This window comes from Melospiza melodia, chromosome 19 (genome assembly GCF_035770615.1).
Source record: "Melospiza melodia melodia isolate bMelMel2 chromosome 19, bMelMel2.pri, whole genome shotgun sequence".
Taxonomy (NCBI): Eukaryota; Metazoa; Chordata; class Aves; order Passeriformes; family Passerellidae; genus Melospiza; species Melospiza melodia.
Window position 1 is genome coordinate 2,419,436 of NC_086212.1, and position 23,139 is coordinate 2,442,574.

Below are 23,139 nucleotides of genomic sequence, written 5' to 3' on the forward strand. Positions count from 1 at the left end.
ATTCAGGTGACTCGTCAATGTACCCTTTGCTTCCAAACTAATCTCAAAAATATTCCTGAACCAAAACTTGGGCAAACTGGGAAAGGATATGGACCTGTGGGCAGCAATGGCAAATTGATTTTTCAGAACTATCCAGGAAAGGGGGATGTCGATACCTATTGGTGTTAACAGACACCTTTTCAAGGTGGCCAGAAGCTTTCCCTACGAGAACCGCCAAAGCACAGGAGGTAACCAAAGCACTGTTACAAGAAATAATACCTTGTTTTGGAGTCCCAGTCACAATGTCTTCAGCTAGAGGGCCACATTGTATTTCAAAAATTGTGCAGCAAACTAGCCACCATTTAGGCATAAACTGGGAACTTCATATCATGGTCAGTCAAGCAGTCAAGTGGAAAAAATGAATCACTGGATAAAGCAGCAAATAATAATACTGAGACAAGAGGTGCAGTTACCTTGGCCTCAGGCTCTTCCATTGAGGGGGCCTCTAAGGTCAAGATGACCCCGAGGTGTTAGAAAGTCTCTTTTTCCCAGCCCCGAGACCGAAGAAGAAGGAGAGATTCCTTGCCTCTCCTTCTCAAGGTTGTTTATTTTTTCTTATCTTTAACATTCTTTCTCTGACCCGCTGAGGTCTGTCTAGCAGGTCAGGTTGAGGCACACTGACCACCCTCAGGGTGGTGTTATATTTTTATACTAAAAACTGGGTGTACGTTATTTACAATAATTTTCCAATATCTATCACCTATGTTAGACAGTTTCTCTCTCCTCTAAACCAATCCAAAAGTGCCACCATCACAGCAGAAGATGGAGGCTAAGAAGAAGAAGGAGAAAGACAGAACACGCCCAGATTCCTCCATCTTGCTTCTTGAACTCACATTCTAAAAACCCCAAAATTCTACATTTTTACCCGGTACTAAATTCACTATCATTCTATTCAATCTCTTGTGGCTTGTACATCTTTGCACAAAATTGGTAATTGTTTCCATGGGTTAAAATCGAGGGCATGTGTGTCTTTGACCCCATGCCAAGGTCTCTGAGCCTCCTGCCAGGGTCTCGAGTCCTCCAGGGCAATCAGATGAATATCCTGGGTTCTGACATTCCATTAGCATTATTATGAATCTGGACCAAAGCAAGAGTAAAGGAGAAACTGAGTCCCTTTGAAATACTGTATGGAAGGCCATATGAAATTCAACAAGGGACAATACCCACTCAAGTAGGGGAAGAAACCCTACACAAATACGTGGTCGCCCTAAAAAAACAACTTAGAGAAATTGAGAAACATGTGGCTGGGGCTGGAAGCAGAGAATTAGATGGACCAGTACATGATGTACAGCCTGGGGATTATGTATTTGCAGAGAAGAGTCTGGAACTGCAGTGGGAAGGACCATTCCAAGTGCTCCTCACCATCTTTACTGCAATCAAGTACAAGGAACAAAGTGCCTGGATCCATCATTCCCAAGTGAAGAAGGCTTTCGAGTGACTCTGGAAAGTTATACCCGGTGACAGCAAACTGAAATGAAAATGTTTTTGGGAGAATAAATAGGGTGTGGGTAAAATGATAAGCATAGTTTAAGAATAAAAGTTGGTAGTTATAATGGATAATCAGGTGAGTGTAGCCTGGAGAGTTGGGGCATTTGTGATTATCATTATAGCCACAGCTAATGCAGTACCACTTGTATATAATGTGACTGGTATAGATAAGTGCCAAGTGAAGGCCTATGACTCTGACTCCTGTAAGTCTCTGTATCAGATGCTAAAAGTTACAAATACAAGTGTGTGGGCAAGGAGAAATATTTGGGGATGGGAATATGTGTTTGTCCAGGATGGGTTCCATGAATTTCATCACAAATCCATGAAACTTATTCAGATTGGCCCTGGATGCTGTGACAAATGCTTAACCAATAGCCCAGAGTTTAGACTCAAAATGGAAGGTTGTGCTAACAAGGATTTTAAGATTGATTGTAGTATAACTCAGTTTTGTACTGCTTCCCAAATGGATAGGGTTAAAATTACTCCACCAGTACCAACACTGAGAGAAACCACGACTACTCAAATCACCCTAGATCCCATGGTTCCCATAATGACCAAAATTGGACCGTATACTGTTAAGAAGGCCAGAATTCAAAAATTGCTGATTAAAAAGGGGTAGAGATGGCAATGCAAGTAAATGCCTCTGTCATTTGGCCTGAGTGTGCTCCAGTTTTAAGAACTGCTTTTATGGACTGGACTATGTGGCTGCAGAAGCGTATGCTTTGTATGTCCAGTCAGAAGAAAGACCTTACTGGATTATTGGGAGTGGGACTAGGGGTTCTAAATACAATGGATTCAGAAGTATTAATGAACAAATTGACAGCACTTGGTGGTGAGATGCTTAAATTGCAACAATCTTTGCAATCTTCCTTGTTGGCATTAGGTACCAGCCAGGATAAATTGACCAAAATATTGCCAGAATGGGAAAATACAGAAAGGACAAGATCATCAATTCATAATTGATACTTTAGGCACAGCTATTTTATGTTTTGGTAAGTGAATTGAATTTGCCCTGGGTAGCTGTCAAGGGCAAACTGGAGGTGTTCATTGGTCTGGAGCAAAGTGTCCAGACTACTTAAAGTAATGTTCAAGTTGCAAGGCAGGATGTATTCTATTACTATCTGTACGGGAGTTGTCCTTTGTCAAGTGGGCAATTTGTCTTATCTCTCTCTCTGAGTGATAACCAGCACTCTTCCCTTGGGAAGAGACATCTGCTCATAACAGGCTATTGAATGGCACTGCACGACTGATAAAAACTATAGGGTCCCATTGTGAGATGCTCCACCCAGAGGGAGGAGCCAAGCATTGCTACCCAGATATAATCCAGAAGTTCTGAAACGCCAGCACAGCTTCTCCATTAAATTTCCCAGAAGAAGAGCAGCTGCCTCTTCTTCCACTAGATCTTCAGAAAAAGAATACATCCTTTTCTACAAGATCCCCTGCTCCAACAGAACCACACCTGACACTTCAAGAAGTCTGCAGCCACGTTTCCAATTAGACTGCTACCAACACCCTGACCAACAGGGTGTCAAGTTGAGTTCTGACTCTGTCAGTGTTGTTCTAGTGTACTGCATTGTTTTATATTATGCTTTTATATTTTCTTCCCTATTAAAGAACTGCTAGTTCCTGCTCCCATATTTTTTGCCTGAGAGCCCCTTTATTTAAAATTCATAGCAATTCAGAGAAATGAAGAAGATTTACATTCTCTGTTTCAGGGGAGGCTCCTGCCTTCCTTAGCAGGCACCTGTCTTTTGAAACCAAGACAAGTAGTCAATGAGATGTAGATGCATGTAAAGTCACATCCTGCTAGGGTCCAGAGATGAGCTCTAACTCTTGTAATGGGTTGAGCACTTGTGCTGTTGTTATACTTTCGTTTGGCTGATCGGACTTAAACACCCAATCAGTGATTAAGAGTTGATCTTTTAGGGTGGGATCCCATTGAAAAAATCAATCCCTGAAATCTGGGTGACGTACCCAGAACTACAAATTGAAATGCTAAAGCAGATTCTACCCAATGAGCCTGCCTTATGGATGGGGCATGAAATACCTTTTGGATAGATTCCCAGGCCTCTGGTGTGATGGGTCCGCACAACTTCGCAGGATGTTAAAGAGTGGTGCAAGGTCCTCCATTGTGATTCCCAGCAGTGGACAAACCAAACTTCTGCTCTGCGCAGTTGATGTAGGTCCCTTAGGGTTCTTGTGTTGTCCTTGATGGAGAGTTGCTGGGGTGCAATGGTCTGCTTGCCAATTTGAAGTCGCAGGTAGGTCCGTGGGCAGGTATGTTGGATTTTTCCCTTGGCTATCAGGAATCCTGCTTCTTCAATAGTTTGGGTAGTCCTTTTGAGCACAAGCTTAACATAAGAGTTAGTCTCGGCACAGATTAGGATATCGTCCATATAATGTAAAATTATTGCATCTGGAAATGTCTTTTAAGTAGGTGAAAGGATACGGGCCACATGCATTTGGCCAATGGCTGGTGAATTCTTCATTCCTTGTGGAAGAACTAACCAATGGCAATGTTTGAGGGGTGCTTGTCTATTTCATGATCGTACTGAAAAAGGAAATCTTAGCACATCTCAGGGATGGAGTGGAATATTAAAGAAACAGCCCTTCATGTCAATAATGGCTAATTTCCAATCCAGGGCAGCACTGAGGCTGGGGGCAAGCCAAGCTGGAGGGGGCCCATGTCCTCGATTATGGCATTGACTTTACGAAGGACCTGTAGGAGCTGCCATTTATTTTTTTCCGGGGTTTTTGATAACAAAGACTGGAGTATTCCAGGGGCTATTTGATGAAACAACATGCCTTTTGAGTAACTGTTCTTCTATCAGGGTTTTGAATGCCTTTAGCTTGGTTTCAGGGAGGGGCCACTGAACCACCCAAACTGGATCATCTGTTTTCCATGTGAGCAGAGTTGTTGCATTCTCTGCACTGTCCCCAGCTAGAAATCCTGTGGTGGAGAAGGAATGTCTAGCCTGGCACCCCAATGTGATAGTATGTCTCTGCCTCACAACGTGACAGTTGCCCTCACTACAAGCAGTCTCACCATAGCTATTTCCTGTCAGGTGCTTCCCTGAAGACTGTTCTTTTACTTCTCATAGAAGTGGCTGCTCCTGCAGTCCCTGAGATGACACTATTTGCAGGGACAAGCTCCCATCCTTCTGGTCACTCTGAGTGGGCAATGATGGTGGCGTCCTCTCCGGTGTCCACCACTCCTAAGAGAAAGACTTTATCCCCTTTGTTAAATAGGCCACATTCTGTGATGGGTCTGTCATGGCCCACAGTCTCTTCCCAGAAAGCAGTAGGATTTTCAGGGACAATATCTGTAGAATCCAGTACTAAAAAAGCCTGAGCAATAGGTGTCTGTTGAGGCAAAAACCAAGGGGGACTAGTGCATGCAACAGTCACTGTAATTTCATCTTTCCATCATACAGTTTGAACTTCCAGTAACACTTGCAAATAATCAAGTCAGAAATAGAGTCCCCAAAAACTAAAACATCCCTTGGTGTTGTGAAAGGGCCGTATTTACCAGTTGGAAGGTGGTAAATTATTTCATTAGAGAAATGGATTGCAAATGTGCTTACCAATATGCTTCAGGTCTGTGGCTGAACTTTCGGATAGGATTCCTGGAGTTTGAATTCCTTTTTATAGTAGGTGTCATCATAAATTATTTCCCTGCATGTTGGCTCTCTAAGATGATCAGGTGAGAGGGGCAAAATGCCTTGGCATTTGTTCTCGTTGCACAGGGCCACCCTGCAGTCAGTTGAAAGTTTCCCAGACACCGTTGATGATTTGGTTGGTAAGCTGGCTGATGATAGAGCTGTTGGTGGCTTTGAGAGTGGGGACAGTATTTACAATGTTCTCTACAATCTGAACAAGATGCAGATGGACAGTTTGCAGAGGGGTGCTGCTGAACAAAATCACTGTTACATTCAGACCTTCAATTGTTATTTCCACAATGACTCCCACAAATGGAGTTCAGTAGACAAGAGGAAGAGAGACATCATGTGCTGGACATCATGCAGCATAAGAGCATGGGCCGAGAAAGTCACATTATGTAAATTTTAAAAGTAAGGTGACCTCCATCCATAGTCTTTGCAAGCCTTGCAAAGCTCTTTTAATTCCTTGTAAGGCATTGCTTCCCATTTTGGGCTCCTAACCTATTGAACACAACTGGTGCTGCTAATTTCCCTGCTCTCTCCCAATTTCCATCCCAGCAGCAAACTTCCACACGTCTGTCCAGTTATCCACAGGCTCGGTATCAGAGCTTGAGGAATCACTGGAGTCCTCCTTAGAGGGGAGTTTAAATAAGAGAGGTGCAGTGCCTACATTTGACTGCTAAGGCCCAATGCCATGGGGTGCCGGTAACTAAGATAGCTTCATTCCCGTCACCATCATGTCTACTTTCGATGACATGGCAACCAGAAGCAACTCATTGTTGCTAGGAGTGGAGCTGGAGGAGAGAAGGGAGGCAGGGCCTGCATTGGAAAGGGAGGAGCCCGACAGAAGGGTGGGAGCAGGAACAGGAGGAGGGTTACGTATGCTTTTTTGATGTGACAAGGTGAGAAATGTTGGTGAAGAAGGGCTCAAAATGGCAGATCCCCTCAAGGGATCAGTGCCATTTTGGGTGGCAGAATTTGGAGGAATTCAGTCAGAAGGGTGGGACCCCTCACAGGCCGGTATCCATTTTTACACATAAGAATCGATGGAGAGAAAGGGTAAATGGGCACAGGAAGAAGGTTTAGGTTAGAACCCAAGATGGGTTGTAAGGGCCCATCCTGAGAAGGGGACAGAGGAACGCAAGAGATGGCAAAAGGCTGGTGGCACTCCTGTGCCTTTTGGCAGGTTCCAACTCCTGGCCTCTCCTGAGGGGACAAGGGTGTGGGTACATGGGGAGAGGGATAAAACAACTGGGTTTGTAACTGGGGTGTAGGACTATTAACAATTCTCCAACTTTTCCCCCAAGCCTGCAATCATGTCATAAATTGAATGAAAAATAGAGTAAAACTTCCCAAGTTTAAAATTCCCCTCTGATTGTAAGAGATACAATTGCCTTCCCATTATTTATATCCCACAAACTAAGTGAAAGAACAGAATCCCATGTTGCATCATTAAAATGTTTGAAGACTCAACAAATAAAAGCCCTTAAATTTGCCTTCGAAAATTTAACATTCTTATCTATCATAGTCTTTTTGACTTGGGCATTAACTTCCAGGTATAAGGGGGAAAGATTGGAACCCATCTCACACACTTTGCCCCCTAAGATATAAAAAGGAAAACAGAAAAATTGACCCCAACAAAACCAACACTCACCAGATCGGTGGGTCAGAGGGAAAAAATCTCCTAGAGGCTCCAGAGGAAGGAACCAGTTCTCTGCTTCCTCAGGAACTTACAGGAATGTCGGTCACCCCCTCCGAAAAGTCCACGGAAAATTGGAAACCTTCTTTGGGGATCAGGAGAACTGGATGGACCTTGAAAATTCCAGGGCCATGGCCACTTGGAGAGGCTTTTTAGGGACACTGCAGAATGAGTCCAGGTTTGGGGCTCCAGATGGCTCCACTCTGAAAGGGTCCAGGGACAAAGACAGGGAAAAGGTAGAGGAGCCAGGATTATATACTGGTACAAAGGGCAGAGCCAACAGCAACAACCAATCACCTGAAAGTGTGAGCGGGAAAAGGATTACAGTGACCAAAAGGGAAACACAAGGGTAAACAGACAGGGGTACAGACCATCGAGGGTGCAAAGAAACTGCTACAACCTTGAGCATATATGGTTAACAGGAGGTTGAACAGTGAATGAGCCAACAGGGGGAGTGGCAATAGGGTTGACTGACGGCATGTCACATGAGCCCATGGGAGGGGTTAAAATCTAGAGCACATTCTTCCAGGGCATATCTTCAGGAAGTCATCTGGCAGGCCCAAAGATCTCCACAGGTGCAGTGGGTGCAGGCTCAGCCCCTTGGCTGGGTGCTCCATGCAGCCAGCACTGGCCTCCCCTTCGCACACAGCCCTGGAGCCAGGCTCTGGAGGGAGCAGCAGACTGGGCCGGGGCTCCATCAGCACCCGCTTCGGGGCCACAGGAGCCTGGAGCAGAGCCCGCGCAGCCCGGGGAAGGCAGCGGCGTGTGGGGCGCAGGGAGGCAGCCCTGGCTGCAGCGCTGGGCAGGGGCGCAGCTTCCAGCCGCACCCACTGAGCAGCGCCGCCAGGGGGCTTCTCCAGCCGGAGGCTGGGGCTTGCCGGCCGTCCTTACCAGGGCCTCGCCGAACCTCCAGGTCTGATCCAGCCGCAGCATGTGTTGGAGATCCTTCCTGTGCAAGAATGTGGCTGAACAATGGAGCGTTTCCCGGGAGGCCTGGAGAGCAGCAGAAACCCAGTGATGGCACCACAGCCCAGGGCACAGGACCTGCACAGGTCCCTCTACCAAGGCCAGGAGGAGGCTGCAGCCCACGAGGCGCCAGAGCAGGAGTCAGGCTTCTGGTGGAAGGGCTGATATCCTTGTTCTTGTCTTCAAGGGCTGTCAGAGAGGGTAAGGGAGTCATGGTCAGATCCCGGATCTGCAGGGAAATGAGGACACCCCTTGTGCCTGGGCCATGCCAGGGCCTTGCTGGCTGGAGGGGCCGGGTGGGGCAGGGTGCGGAGGGGATCCCATGTTTGTGGCCTGGGAGGAGCTGGACTAATGAGGATGGAGCACGACAGGGTGGAGCAGGGCAGAGTTGGGCAGGGCAGGGTGGAGTTGGGTGGGGTGTGGCAGGGCAGGGCAGTGTTGAGTGGGGCAAGTTGTGGAGGGAAGCCAAGGCCTGTGGTTCACCAATGAGCCTGATAGCCACCTGTCACAGAGACACCTGTGGGCATTCCAACGACAGCAGGGTGTGGCACAGGTGCTGGGCTGCTCAGCTGCTGTCCCTTGCCAGCTGGAGAGAAGGCCAGGAAGGTGCACTTGGTGTAGGCTCAGCCCCATGGCCGAGGGCTCTATGTGGTCAGCACTGGCTTCCCCTGCCTTCACAGCCCTGCCAGGCAGCCAGCAGCCACTGGCACTGGGCTCTGGAGGGGGCAGCGGGGCGGCTGCTGCCTGGGGAGCTGCGATGTCACCCTCCCCACAGCCCTGCTGGGCCAGGCTCCATTGGCACCTGGCTCGGGGCAGAGGAGGCTGGAACAGAGCCCACAGTGAAAAGAGCTGATGAAAAGGTAACTCATGCATGCATGATTTAAGTGTTAATGGTCAGCAATATTAAGCAGAAGTCTAAGAAGCAAGTAACGCTGGCCGGCTGTCTATGTACAATTCACAAATGGGAGGAGACTGCTGTGGCACATGCCTTGTGCTTTTTTATTTTTCAGCATCAGTCCCATTGCATGATTATGACAATGGGAAGATGCCACCAGCTCACATCCAGGCAGCAGACAAAGAACTTAATGTTACATCTTACTTTATAAGTTTTTTGACCAATTACACAAAGCAAAAGCATATTGACAGTAGTTCTATCTAACCACTGTAAGCACACATACCTCTGGTTTAAACAATGCTTGCTTCTTTCGAATACAACACCTATTTGTAAGACTTAAAGCACAATGCACAGAGCTCCATTATTAAGCTTCAAATTTCCTAATATCTTGCTAGATATACTTTTCTGTAGCTTAGGCAGTTATTCTAGACAAGCATTAATACACAGACCATTGTTCCATTTGTCCTTGCTTTTCTACTTTTTAAGCAATTTTTCTACTGACCTATCTCATGGCTATTGCTTAGCTCTAATCACAGTTCTACTATGTCTGAGGCCTGCCTTTTGCAGCTTTCCCAAAACTGTCCGATTTTGTGGATTCCCACAGCAAGATGCCCTTTTGCCATTTTATGGTAAGAGAAACAGAATGCATCATGCCAAGATAAGAGGAACAGAATGCATTGAAAGCACTGAAACACCCAACGAAGGAGTGCACATGCTTCAGAAAGAAAGGTGATAAGTGCAGACTGAATAAGACTGGGGCCTTCATTGGAATGACCCCAGCGTAAGACTCGGAGCCTTCCTCAGTAGCACCACCAGAGTACACTGAACTTACCGTCACATATGCTAATGATATTAATGACTTCTGAGAAGTAATTTGTATAACCACTCCTAACCAAGGAATGTAATGAATATGCTTGAAATGGAACCTTATATTGTGCTGTGCAAAGTGCTGAGTGCGTCTGTTAGGAGGCGTGTTGGAAAATCCCAGCCTTGCAGAGATGGGGCCACTGAGAGGCATTTTAAAAGATTTTGTTCCATTTCCAGTCTCACAGAAGGGTGAGACATAAGACATGGAAAACGTAACACCATTTCTATCAGAAGCCACCCTATTTCCTGGTTACAATACCTTATAAATGTTTTTCAGCGACTGGCTTTTGCCACACAGTGCTGCTAATACTTCTAACAACAACCACCTATTATTTTACTCCACATGGTCTTGCTGTAATGCATCTTTCTCAGTTATAGTTCTCCAAAACATCAGGTCTTTTTGCAAGGCCATCTTTTGAAACTTGTTTCTAGTTCAATCTCTCTCTCAACAGTACCATCTTTATTCCATGGCCTTCCTAAGTCAGCACATCTTATCACAGAGATTGCATAAAGATGTACAAGACCCTGTGAGCTTTCAGTCAGGTTCTGAGAATCCTTTACAAATCCATTTCTCACAGAGGAGCAATCCCTACATAGCTAGTAACAAATAAAGCAAATTCCCACCTCACCGAGTCAGTCTCTGTGGTGGCTCTCGGCTCAGTGTTGGAGCCAATCAATTCTTTTCTCAAAATGTTAAAACCAAGTGGTATCTGTGAAGGAAAACACAGCATCTGGTTCAGGCAAAACAAACACATTGCTTTTCCTTCCTTCAACCTTTGTATTTGTGGACAAGTTTATTTTCTTGATTGATGGATTAGGTACCACACTCTTACATACACTGCAATGATGAAGACAAACCCAATCCCAGTTAGTGCCAGTGTCACAACTGCAGGATGTAGCTTAGGCTGGAAAAGCCTGTGGCAGCTGGGGACCATCCAAGCAAGTTTTCCCACCAGGGATTCTTTCCATGCCTCTTGATTTCTTCTAAGACATGATGTGCCCTTTCTATATTGTGATGGATACTGATCAGTGACTTCTGACTTTTCTTCTTCTGCTGTTGTAGCAGTTTGTGCAGGCCAGGATGTTCCAACAGTTTTTTGACCATGGTCATGTTCATTTCAATTGGTGGCGGAGAAAAGTTGACATGTAGGCTCTGTAACACAGCTTCTGGTAGGTAATAGTTGAAATCACCTCCTGCTCTGTTAGTAAAGTTACAAATACCAATTCCTGAGTGCTTGGCAAGCTGGATGTTATCTACTGTTAAGTTGTCACAGGGGGTTCTGAAACACAGACGTCCCTGCCTTATCTGTACCATGATGGATTCAGGGTAATTGTTGGAGTAGATTTCCATGTGACAGACCCTTTGTTCTGGGCTTTCAGAGAGTTACTTTCACATAGTGCTGATGGGTGGCTTGTGGTGAGGGGAAATCTCATGGACATTTGTGCCAGGAACTGTCCCTGTTTCCTCCCCCTGGGACTTCCACATCTTGGGGGACATCAGGACAGGTGTAAGCCCCACCTGGAATCCCCCCAAATGTGGGGTCGGGGCTGCCTCTTCCCTTCCAGGGGGGATAATGGGAGGAGTGGCCGTGGGGTGTTGGGGTGTTCATGTTTATCTAGCTGGGGGTATGGCTGGGTTTTAACTTGGCACTAGAATTGGATCTGCCTGCCTTCAATGTTTCTGCTGGCTGCCGGTGAGTGATCCTTAGATCCATTGCTCCTTGATCAGATCTGCTTGCCCTCTCTGTTTTCTGCCTGCTGCCGCTGATGGTGCTGTGACTGCTTGCTGCCCATGAATTTACCAAAGGAGCAATTTCCCCTCTTCCCCCTCACCCGAGACTCCATCACACCTGGGAACGGTGCCGTGCTCCCGTTGGAGCGCCCCCTGCTGGCTGGAGGGAATCATCGGAAGTGCCCTGTCTCCCTGGGGTCCGCCAGTGCCCTCTGCCGGCTGTGCTTGTAACTACACCAAAGGGGAAAGTGGTGCTTGACAAGTGGAAAACTCCTGTTATTGTTTGCTTGTTGTTTGTTGTTCTTTCTGTTTTATATATAGCAGAGAACTGTTATTCCTTTTCCTTTCTTTTTGCCTGGAAACCCTGTAATTTTGAAGTTGTAATAATGTGGCAGGAAGAGATCATCTTTTCTAGTCCAGTAAGGTTTTCGCTTTATTTGGCAGACATCTGTCTTTTAAAACCAACACAGTTATTGGTGCTCAGTGTACATCACAAAAGCATCGAGAGTAAATGATGAAATGACAATAACAGCTCTTGGGTAACCCATTTGCATACAGAGTAACGAACCACCTTAATTAGCATCATGTGGTCTGGCTTACCACCTTTGGTTGGCACATGTTTGTGGCTATATATTTCCAATTTGCAGCTCCTCATGGAAACAAGGGTCTTGTGGCTAGGAGCACTGTGGCTGTTTGTTGCGGCACAGACTATGCCCCAGCCAGGTGACAACAACAACAGGGGCATGACAGATCCACCTCAAAAGCTCTGCAAATTCCAGCTACCAGCAGTGGTTTGGCGCAAGGGCAAAAAGGCAGCAGCACGTGTTTTAGGGGTGAAAGAGGAGTGACTTTATTTCATGACCAGCACCCTAGACAAACACATGCTCCAAACAAGAGCCTTCATAACATCACTCGGGAGGAGGGGTTTAGGATAGCAAACCAATAGAGGTATGGTTGGGGAGGGTTTGAAGGTGGGACATTTTACACTTGAACCAATAAGGGAGCAACAGGGAGGGACATAACTTGGGTAAGCCAATAGGGTTCTAAAAGATACAGAACAGACAGGGAATTCTCCAGAAGAAAGGGCAGGTTAAGGGGAGGATTGACACTCAATGGGAGGGGAAAGCAAGGAGGGTTCTGGGGAAAAAGGGCAGGGATGGGAAGGATTGACAACTGGGAAGGTTGGGGATTAAAACTTGGTAGGGAGTGGCTAGGTGACCAACAAAAAGATTGGCATCTAACTGAACTGAACAACAATGAGGGAGTATCTCTAATTTTAGAAACATAGTTTAGAAAATGAGGAGCCTATGCCACTCTGAAGTCAGGGGGAGGACAATACAGGGGGATTACAAAAGCAGAGATTAAGCAGAGAAGAAAACCAAATTCAGCAGTGAACCTGCCAAAGAAAATGCACTGCAACAGCTGTTATCCACTTTGTAGAACAGGTTAACAAGGTGAGAAATTCATGCTTGTGAACTTCTTCTGGAATGTGGGCACATGGCTGTATAACTATCATGAGCTAAGTTCATGGATTTGGGGTTTCCTTACTAATGGTAGCTATTGTGAAGCAACACAGCAGGGAGTTTTCTCCTCTCCCTTCACTCACTTCTTTGGGCCTAACCGAACAGCTTTTGAAGAGTTTTAATTTCACCTAGAAGCTAAAGGGATCATCTACTTCTGTTTTTGCTGTGTTTATTCAGCAAGGTCCATTCACCTTTCTGAGACAGGGTGTGGTTACCTTGGATAGCTACCCCAAAACCTGACACAGAGGTCAGGGACATGGTCCAGCAGCACCAGCTGCAGTCTAAAGGAAAGGATGATGGTGCAGCAGTAGAACCCATGGATGTGACAACTGTCCGGGTTCCAGCTCAACCACAAGGCCAGCTACAGCCAGCAGCAGGCCCCCCTCTGCAGAGGAGGAAGTCTAAACCAAATCGATGTACCCAGTTATTGTGAATGGGGAACCAAGGCCCTCACAACCGCAGAGGAGCCAGATGCCAAGATCATCACTGAGTCCCTGTTGTTTGACAGTCTCCACAGTCTGTGGAAAGACGTTGCACGACAGTGGTACGAGGCTTTTTCAACCTGGTTGATTCAAGTATGGGCCCCTATAGGTACAGGCTTGCAAGTTGAAGATACCAAAGTAAGGGTTCTGGGCTCCTTGGCCCAGGATGTGGGGATTGAGCAGGTGTTTGTGAGGGAGCCAGGGCCCCTTTCTCTCTGGGAGCAGCTTATAACAAATGAAAGAGAAAGGTTTGCTTACAGGGACAGCCGGCAGAACCACCATGATAGAAAGCCCTGGAATGTTGCTGTTGTGTTAGGGAAGGGTAAATGAAGTGAAATATAGACTCCAAGGTCTCCCAAGGCAAATGTGAAGTTTATTAGACACCAGACATTCTTTATAGACAGTTATGATAAAGCTGGACCTGGTTGGTCCTTAACCAACACCCATCACACCACTGGCTAATTAGGAACAGCACCATTCTTGTGAACATCTTCCAAGAAGCATCACATTCAAAAGACCAACTGCAAAGATTAATCGTTGTTTTAATTCTTTCTCTGAACTCTCCCAAAACTTCCCAGAGCAATGCTTGGGAAAGTTTATCTGACTTTCTCTCTCTGACCAGACTTTCAGTAACCACAATGGAAGACCAAGAAGGAAGGAATCCAAAGCCTGAGTGTCTCAGTTTGAAAGACAGGTGTCTGCCAAGGAAGGCAGGAAGCTTCCTTAGAATGGAAAATATGTCCCCCTTCCCTCCAAATTCTTCTAACTTCGAAATGATGGGGCTTTCAGGCAAAGACAGGAGAAGAGGAATAGCAGTTCCTTACTAGCGTGTGTGTGTATAACGTGGCAAACCAACACCAAGCCTGGCAGCACCGACGAGCAGACGCAGAGCCCCAGGGCCGGCCTTGTCCCGGCTGCAGGCCCCTTCCCCTGCGGTGCAGTTCCGGGCACAGCCAGCAGGGGCGCTAGTGGCTCCCGGCCAGGCAGGGCGGGACGATGATTCCCCCGGGGCTGCAGGGGGCGCTGTGGCGCGAGCTCGGCCGCCTCTCTGCGCACGGCAATGGCGGCCGGGCTGGCGGAAGGGATGCACAAGGGGCTGCCTTTGGAACCCTCAGGGACGGCTGGGCCCGCTGCACCTCCGGCTGGAGAAATGGACTGCAGCAGGAACCTTGGCAGCAGTGAGCCATGGTAGGAGAAGCAGTGGCAGGATAAAAGCTCTATAGTGGCAGAGAATCCTCCAGGCAGTGACCGCAGACTGGCTGTCCCTCCTCTTATGCCGAGAGAGTGAGAGGAGCAGAGCCTAGCCCCTCACCCCCTGGCCTAAATCTTGTGATATCCCTCCCCTTCCCAAGAGAAAACCCCTACAGTAAGACAGGAGCTAGCTGTACATTTCCACCACCTCCTCCTCCCAGCCATATCTTTTGTTCTCTTAAGTATCAGTCTCTTAGCATCAAATGGGAGAAAATTCCTAAGAGAAATAAGAAAAAAAAAGAAGAAATCCTGACCTCCAGCACTAAGACAAATGTCAGTAATGGAGAAACATTTTGCAAGGGATGGACAGCATAATGACCCTGACAAGGTCAGTTGCACAGTGCAAATGGGCTGGAGCCTTACACTGCATGGGCCATCGGAATACTCCAGCTTCATGGGAACAATGCATTTAGTGGACAACCAAGAGACAGTGAGTTCTGTAGCAAGCAAGCTCAGGAATGATGAGACCTTCGTCCATGGCCTGATACACACTCATGTCTCTGCTGTGGTTGAGTCTCAAGGATGAACAGGAAAAATTCAGAGAGAAATGAGAATGAGATAAGCAAGGATAGTTCCCATGTGACATCGGTGCAAACCTCTGAGAAAAAACTGCTCTGTTTGAATATTTAAAAAAGGTTTATTGAACCTTGACACAAACACAATAAAAGGACTACATAAGGGAAAATTTGCAGCCCTGGGGATTCCCCTCGTGCAGACCACACGGCAGGTTCATCTTCAAGATGGATGCTCAGTCTTTTATACCCCTGGGGGTTACATCAGCCAGCCCTGGCCCCTCCCAAGGTCTGTCAGTCAGCTCTTCTTTGCCATTTATCAGTGGAGATTGCTTTCTTGTAACTGGATTGGAGATCAGGTGTTGCCATGCTTCACCCCCTAAGCACCAAGCTTTTCCATTCCCAACTGCCCCATGCAAGGGGCACATGTGCAGCCTTCTTTGTACCTGTTCTAGACAACCCCGGCTGTCTGATGGTAACACTACAGGAGGGGGAAAAGGGAACTATGGGGAGAAGAGAGGACATCTAAACTACAATAACATAACTATACATCATTAAAGCTTTTCTTAATATTTACGCAATAGTTATCCCTGAATTGCCTGAGCCAATCATCTCATTATCCATCTATAACAAAACCAGAGGCCTCAGTGTCAGTGCCCAACATCCCCAGCTAGGGAGAGGGAGTACACCTCATGAGTTGACCTGTGGCTCTTCCTGTATGGCCAGGTAGAGGCCAGGGAAAATTGGGTCTTTTGGGCCGTGTGAGAGCCATAGAAATATGAGGCTTTTGTTGACCTTCGTGCACAGTGTACTCCAGTCCCATTGGGACGTGGGGGCAGAACCTGTTTCTGTTGCTGGGGTGATGGGGGATCGCAGTGAAGTGATACACGGAATAAATAGACTCCAGACCCTGATGTAATTATGAAGTGGGTTTGTATTGTCAGTGTCTGGCACGAGCACAATAGCTCTTGTGAAAACTGGTGCCCTGAGCTCTGGTCTGAGCCACATCTTTATTTACAAAGGTGTTCCATATACATTACATTGCTCAACCTTGCCATGCATATCCAACCCCTGGCCCTGCCTCTCCTTGCGTCACCTGGAAATTGATCCACTCTCTTCTGAGCACGCGTTGTTCATGGTGGTGGTTGCACGGGGGTCTTTTGGTGGTCTCTGAGGCTGAAGGCTGTGTCTTTTGCATGATTGAACTTTTCAACTTTTGTCCTTTGCACATATGCTTTGGTCCCTTGGAGCGTGTCTGAGTATATCTGTTGATTATGATCAGCTTGGAGACAGAGGAGCCCCTTTGTTTAGGTGTCTTGCATTACTCAGTCTTCTCCTGGTATTGTTCTTTATCACAAGAAGGTTCAGGAATTTTCCTTTTCCTATGCCCTTTGTACCATGGCAGAGGTTTCTTAAGTAAAAGGTTAAAATTCAATGCACAAATCTACAAGCTAAAACTTAAATGCTTAATTCATATTGCTAATTTAAGCAACCCCAAAAACCTCCATTTAAGCATCAGTTCACCCTGCTGGAAGCTGAGGTGAGTTAGACTGGGAAAGAGTGGAAGAAACATCCTATGTGACTGACCCAGCGGCCCCGTCTATTCTGGGCATAGATTTCCTCTGGAGTGGTTATTTCAAAGACACAAAAGGACTCAGGTGGGCTTTTGGAACAGCTGCTGTGGAGGCAGAGGATGTTAGGCAAATGAAAGTTCTTGCTTGGGATGTCTGAAAATCCTTCTGTTGTTGGACTCTTGAAGGCAGGAGAGTAACAAGGACCAATTGCCACCTCAGAGGTGCGTCACCCACAATATCAGACAAATTGAGATGCCATGATCCACATCCACAAAATGATCCGAGAGCTGGAGAGCCAAGGGGGGTCAGGAAGGCCCACTCACCCTTCAACAGCCCCACTTGGCCTGTGAATGAGTCTAAAGGAGAATGGAGATTGACTGTGGACAATTGTGCCTTGAATGAAGTGACTCCACCGCTGTGCGCTGCTGGGCTGGACATGCTGGAGCCCCAGTGCGAGCTGGAGTCCAAGGCAGCAAAGTGGTGTGCCTCTGTAGACATTGCCAATGCATTTTTCTCCATTCCTCTGGCACCTGAATGCAGGCCTCAGTTTGCTTTCTCCTGGAGGGTTGTGCAGTACACCTGGAACCAACTGCCGCAAGGGTGGAAACACAGCCCCACCATCTGCCATGGACTGATCCAGGCTGCACTGGAAAAGGGTGAAGCTCCAGAAAATCTGCAGTGCAATGGTGACATCATTGTGTGGGGGTACTCGAAAATGGAAGTATTTGAGAAAGGAGAAAAAATTCTCCAGATTCTGCTGGAAGCCAGCTTCCCCATCAAAAAGAGCAAAGTCAAGAGACCTGTCCAAGAGGTCCAGGTCCTGGGAGTGAAGTGGCAGTACAGACAATGCCAGATACCCCTGAGGTAATCAACAAGATCACAGCAATGTCTCCACCGACCAACAAGAAAAAAACTCTGACTCATGGATGGTAGACATTGTTCTGTGGAGGCCTTTCCTGGCTGGAAATGTGGGAAAAGGCCAGTTGGCAGCATAGGGGAAAAGCAGTCTGGGCTGCAGAAGAATGGCAAGACACTGCCTCTTGGGTAGAGGGTAGAGAAACTATCTGTTATGTGGGTGCCCACATGCCCAAGAGTTGAGCTAAAGAGGAGCAATGAAAACATGAAGGGGTGGATCAGGCTGCAAAAGTCAAGGTGTTACAGATAGGTTTGGATTGGCAACACAAGAGACAGTTGTTCACAACTGGATGGGCCCATGGTGCCTCAGGCCATCAGGGCAAAGACGCCACCTCCAGGTGGGCACGAGAGCCAGGGGTAGATGTAAGCATCGGCAGCATCTCCCAGGTGATCCATGACTGTGAGACAGGAGCTGCCATCAAGCAAGCTGAGCGAGTGAAGCCCCTGTGATATGGGGGCCATGGTTCCAACAGAAGTATGGCCAGGCCTGGCAGATTGACTACATCAGGCTGCCTCCAACCCGCCAAGGCAAGTGCTACATGCTCCCAATGGCGGAAGACAGCACTGGATGGTTGGAGACCTACCCTGTGCCTCATGGCACTGCCCAGAACACCATGCTGGGCCTTGAAAAGCAGGTCCTTTGGAGGCATGGCACCTGTGAGAGAATTGAGTCCAACAAAGGGACTCAAGGACAGTCTTATCAACACCTGGGCTAGAGAACCTGGCATGGAGTGGGTGTATCACATTCCCGACCATGCACCAGCAGCCAGGAAAGGTCAGCAGTGCAATGAACTCTTCAAAAACACATTGAAGGTAATGGGGGGGATGGGACCCTGAAGCAGTGGGAGCTGCATTTAGCAAAGGCTGCATGGTTAGCTAATAGCAGAGATTCCACCAACCAAGCTGGCGATGCCCAATGCAAACCCCTGTGCACAGCAGGTGGAGACAAAGTTCTGGTGGTGCACTTGAGACGGGTGCTCGGAAAGACTGTTGGGATTAATTCTGCCTCGAGCAAAGACAAATGCACGTGTGGGGTTGTCTTTGCTCAGGGACTTGACTGGACTTGGTGGGTGATGCAGAAAGATGGAAAAATACAATGGATATCTTCAGGGGGCCTTGTTTTTGGGGTGAATTGCACAAAACACTGTGCCAGTACCCATATCAGCATGTATGTAGGTAGGTATGTATGCATATAATCAGAATAATACATGGATGTACATAGTTTAAAAGTCAAAGTTTGATGTAACATGTTGATATGGGAAAAATTCAGGGTGGAAAGTGTTGTGTGTTTGGGGTGTTTTTTTCTGAATTTTCTCTCATTTGTTTCCTGAAAATGGGGATGTGATGAGGAGAGAGCAGTTGATGCCTGTGGGGAATGAATTGCCTGTGGGGCAACTGAGATGCAAAAGAACTGGCCAATGACTCTCCCATTCCACTGGAAAATTCCAGGGAGGGAGGGCAGGGTTGGGCACTGGCTTGCTGAGGGAAGAACCAGCTGGCCATGCTAGGAGCAGGGCACTTTGGACAGTTTTTGGTGCTCGATCCGGCACTGCTTCAGAATTCTTCTTGCCATCCATAGGTGAGCCCGTTGCTTGATGCAGCTGCTGGTTGACGGAGACTTTTCAACACTCACCATCACCAAGGAAGATCCTCACCATCTGTGTGGGTGCTTCATGGGAAATGGGACCACCCCAGCTATTCTCTCTCTCTCTGGAGAGAGGGAGCCCCAGGGGCTGCTTGACTGGAACCAGAGCAGAGCTGCCATCGCCAGGATCCTGCAAGAGGCAGGTGAGAAGCTGGGAAAAGCAGAGCCCCAGCTTGCCTGTGTCCCCGAGGCTGCCGTTAACCCCGGGGCTGGCTCAGGGCTCGCAGCCGTGGCCCCTGAGGCCGCCGGGGCCGACAGCGCCCCCTGGAGCCAGGGCAGAGTCACTGCCGCCCCTCTGCCCCGCCTCAGCTCACAGCGCCCTCTGCCGGGTGTGCTCAGAACTACAGCAAAGGCAGAACTGCCCAACGGGTGGGAAGAGTCTGGCATTGCTTTGGGGGCGCTGCTGCTTGTTCTCTCCTCTTCACCTACATATACATATCTTTATATTCTAGTGAAGAACTGATATTTCTCTTCCCATATCTTTGCCTGGAGGCCCTGTAATTTCAAGTTATAATGATTTGGAGGGAGGGGGCTATCTGTCCTGGATAGCAGGACAATCTGCTATCATTAATGGAGAAATTGACCTAGGAGGTTAAGGAACTCACAGATGTATGCAGCTTCAATTCCTAGCCCTTGCCTAGGAATTGTTCCTGATCTTCACAAAACTGGGTATGAAGAATAGTCTTTAAATGATCTCTACAGCTCAGCTTTTACCTTCATCAGAGTGCTCCTTCACACAGTATGTCACACCAGTCTGGCACAGTTCCTGTGCAGGTGACATCCACTGCCACCAACAATAGGACCACTTTACCCACCACCAGTGAGAGGGTGCATGGATCATTCCATTTTTCCCACATAAGCTATCGAGCAGAAGTCTCTGTTTTAAATCCTGCCAATTCTTTCTGAATTTATACGTACAAGCAAAGATGCCTCTACAGACTCTACCTTCTTGAGTGGCACAGAGTCTAGCGGAGGATGCTGGAAGGACAATGCTGAGTCCAGTCCTTCCTGACACCTTTGTTACTGAACTGGGTGAGGAGCCAGGCTGTGCCCTCCCACACACCAGGAGCAGTGGCTGACCTGCCAGAGAGAAGTGCTGCCATGCAGAGGGACAGTTCAACAAGGGGGACAGTTCAATGACAAGTGCTGAGTCCTGTCCTTGGCAAGGAACAACCACAGGCAGCGGTGACTACTGGGGGCCACCCAGTTGGAAACCTGAAGATTGGCAGGGTTCTGCTGGACACCAGGATGCCCATGGGGCAGCAATGTGCTCCTGCAGCAATGCAGAACAGCGTCCTGGGCTGCACTGGGAGCTGTGTCAGAGCTGGCAGAGGGAGGGGATCCTTTCCCTCTGCTCCCCAGCAGTGAGGCAGCCCTGGAGTGCTGGGCCCAGAGCTGGGCTGCCCAGGACGGGACACAGGGACAGACTGGACAGAGTCCAGCACAGGGCCATGAAGCTGATGGAGGGACTGCAGCGTCTCTGCCATGAGGAGAGGCTGAGAGAGCTGGCACTGCCCAGCCTGGAGCAGAGCAGGCTCAGGGCATCTCATCCCTGGGCATGAAAAGCCAGGGGGAGGCTGCAAAGGGGACAGGGCCAGGGACAGCCCCGGGGGCCTCGGGCACAAAGTGACCCACAGGAGGGGCCCTCTGAGCTCAGGAGACACTGCTGCACTGGCAGGGTGGCCGAGCACTGCCACAGGTGCCCGGGGAGCTGGGGGAGTCTCCATCCCTGCAGAGACTCAAAAGCCACCTGGACACACCCTGGGCAGCCGGCTCTGGCTGGCCCTGATGGAGCAGGGGCTGGGCAAGGTGACCTCCAGAGGTGCCTCCAGCCTCCCCCAGCCTGAGATTCTGTCACTCTGAGAACAAACGGGATGCAGCTTCCTAAGGACAAATGAGAAAGCTCCACACATGGCACATTTCTCCTGCCTTCACCAAAGTGCTTCATGGCACACGTGTCCCTTCTGCAGATTCCTCCCTGGAGTGAGGATGCTCCTCAAGGTCACGCCTTGAGGCTGAGAGGAATGTTTGCCCATGGTCATTGGTTTGGGTGAGTAGCAACAATCTTTAATTAAGACTTGATTTTACGGGCTTGACTGGAATTGCTTCAATGTTGCTTCAAATTATAATGCACTCTACTGGAAGTTAGATGCCTCTGCATTGGGTAGTAAATAACCCTGATACAGATCTATTAGTTTATTGGTGATCAAAATAAACTCTTTATTTTTCTATAAATATATCCTTAATCCTATGGAACAGAGTTGTATAAAGGTTCAATTACACCTATACTATCCTTTAAACATAAACTACTGACTAAGTCTAAAACTATATCCAGCTGCAGCCTGGCTCCTCTCTAAGACGTTCAGGAAGCAAGGAGGTCCCTTCTGCACCTTGTGTCTCCCGCCTGCTCCCTGCACAGCTCTCCAGGTGGTGCTGTCGCTCTTGGGCCAGCTGTGACTGCAGCAGGGACACCTGAAAGAGGCACAAGGCCCCGCTCAGTCAAGCCCACACTGGCAGGAGCACCTGCAGCCCCACGGTACCGGCTCTCGGGGCACACACAGCCTCCAACTCCAGCCCTCACCAACACTCTGCCCTTGGGCAAGGGGAAAGGAACAGGCTCCCACACACAACAGAGCTCAGAGCATCAACAAGTCCAGCTCAAGGCTGCCAAACCCTTCCCACCTACATCCCTCAGCCACCACAGGTCTATTACAGAGACTCCCAGAGGGATTTAGGAACCCAGCTCTGATTTCCAGAGCACACATTTGGGCCACTGACCCCTTTCTCCACAGGCTGTGCTTCAACACAGAGGCTGCTGCTCCTCTGAGCTACTGGAGGACTCTTCTTTTTCAGACTTGTGGACAGGCAAGGTGAAGTAGTCTGGAGGGAACACTCTCCTAAAAGTTCTGATTCTTCTCCTTTCAGGTTCCACCTGCACATTGGATGGGAGAGAGGGTCAGAGAAACCTGTCAGCAAACATGGAGCAAAAGCACCTCTGGACATCAAGAAGGAGATCCCTGCTCTGAGACCCTGAACTGCACCAGACCACACTGGGGGCAGAAAGCTCTCGCTGGAGGCTGTGCAAGAGAGGCCAGTGTGTGTGTGCAGGGACACGGGGCCAGGGAGGGAGGCAGCGCAGTGAAAGCCCTTGTGAAAGCCATGGGCTGCCACAAGAGAGAGAGCAAACAAAGGGCTGGGCCACAGCAGGGACAGGGAGAGGCAAGGGAACAAGCAGAGGTCTCCAAGGCACTGCCTGGCCTAAGGTGCCAAGTTCCAGAGGAGCCTAAGGCTCTGCAGAGGCAGTGAAATCCCAATTTACCTGCTCACAACTTTTTCTGGGCACAGTGGATAATTCAGGCCTCTCTCTCTTCTCCTTCTCTGCTGATGCAAGTGGTTTCTTAGATTCCAGGCTGGTCCTTGAGCCACCTAACAGGTGCTCCTCTTGTGCTCCAACAGCCTGCTGGGTGTTCAGAGAGGAGATGATTGCCATATTTCAAACACCACAGAAGCTGTCCCTCAGAAATCTCCATCTCATGAAGCATCCTCGAAGCACCAGCAGTGCAGCTGCTGTTCAGCCCTCTCGGTACAAAACTCAGCTGGGTTTATTTCATCACTCTGCTCACCTGCTCCATTCCTTCCCACACCAATTCCAAACCCCTACGTGTTGCCTCCCCTTTTGTGGGCACAGGAGAAGCAGCTCCCCATGCACAGCTTTTGGCCTGGAGATGTTTGAACAGCAAGCTCCTGCACAGGCAGCCCAGGGTCAGGGAGCAAATTCTCCCTCTCCCAAACATCAGAGCATTCCACATGGGAGCAGAGCACAATGTGGTCAACCAAGCCCAGGGGAAAAATGAGCCTTGAAGCAATGCCGAGGACTTGAAACTCCTCTAAC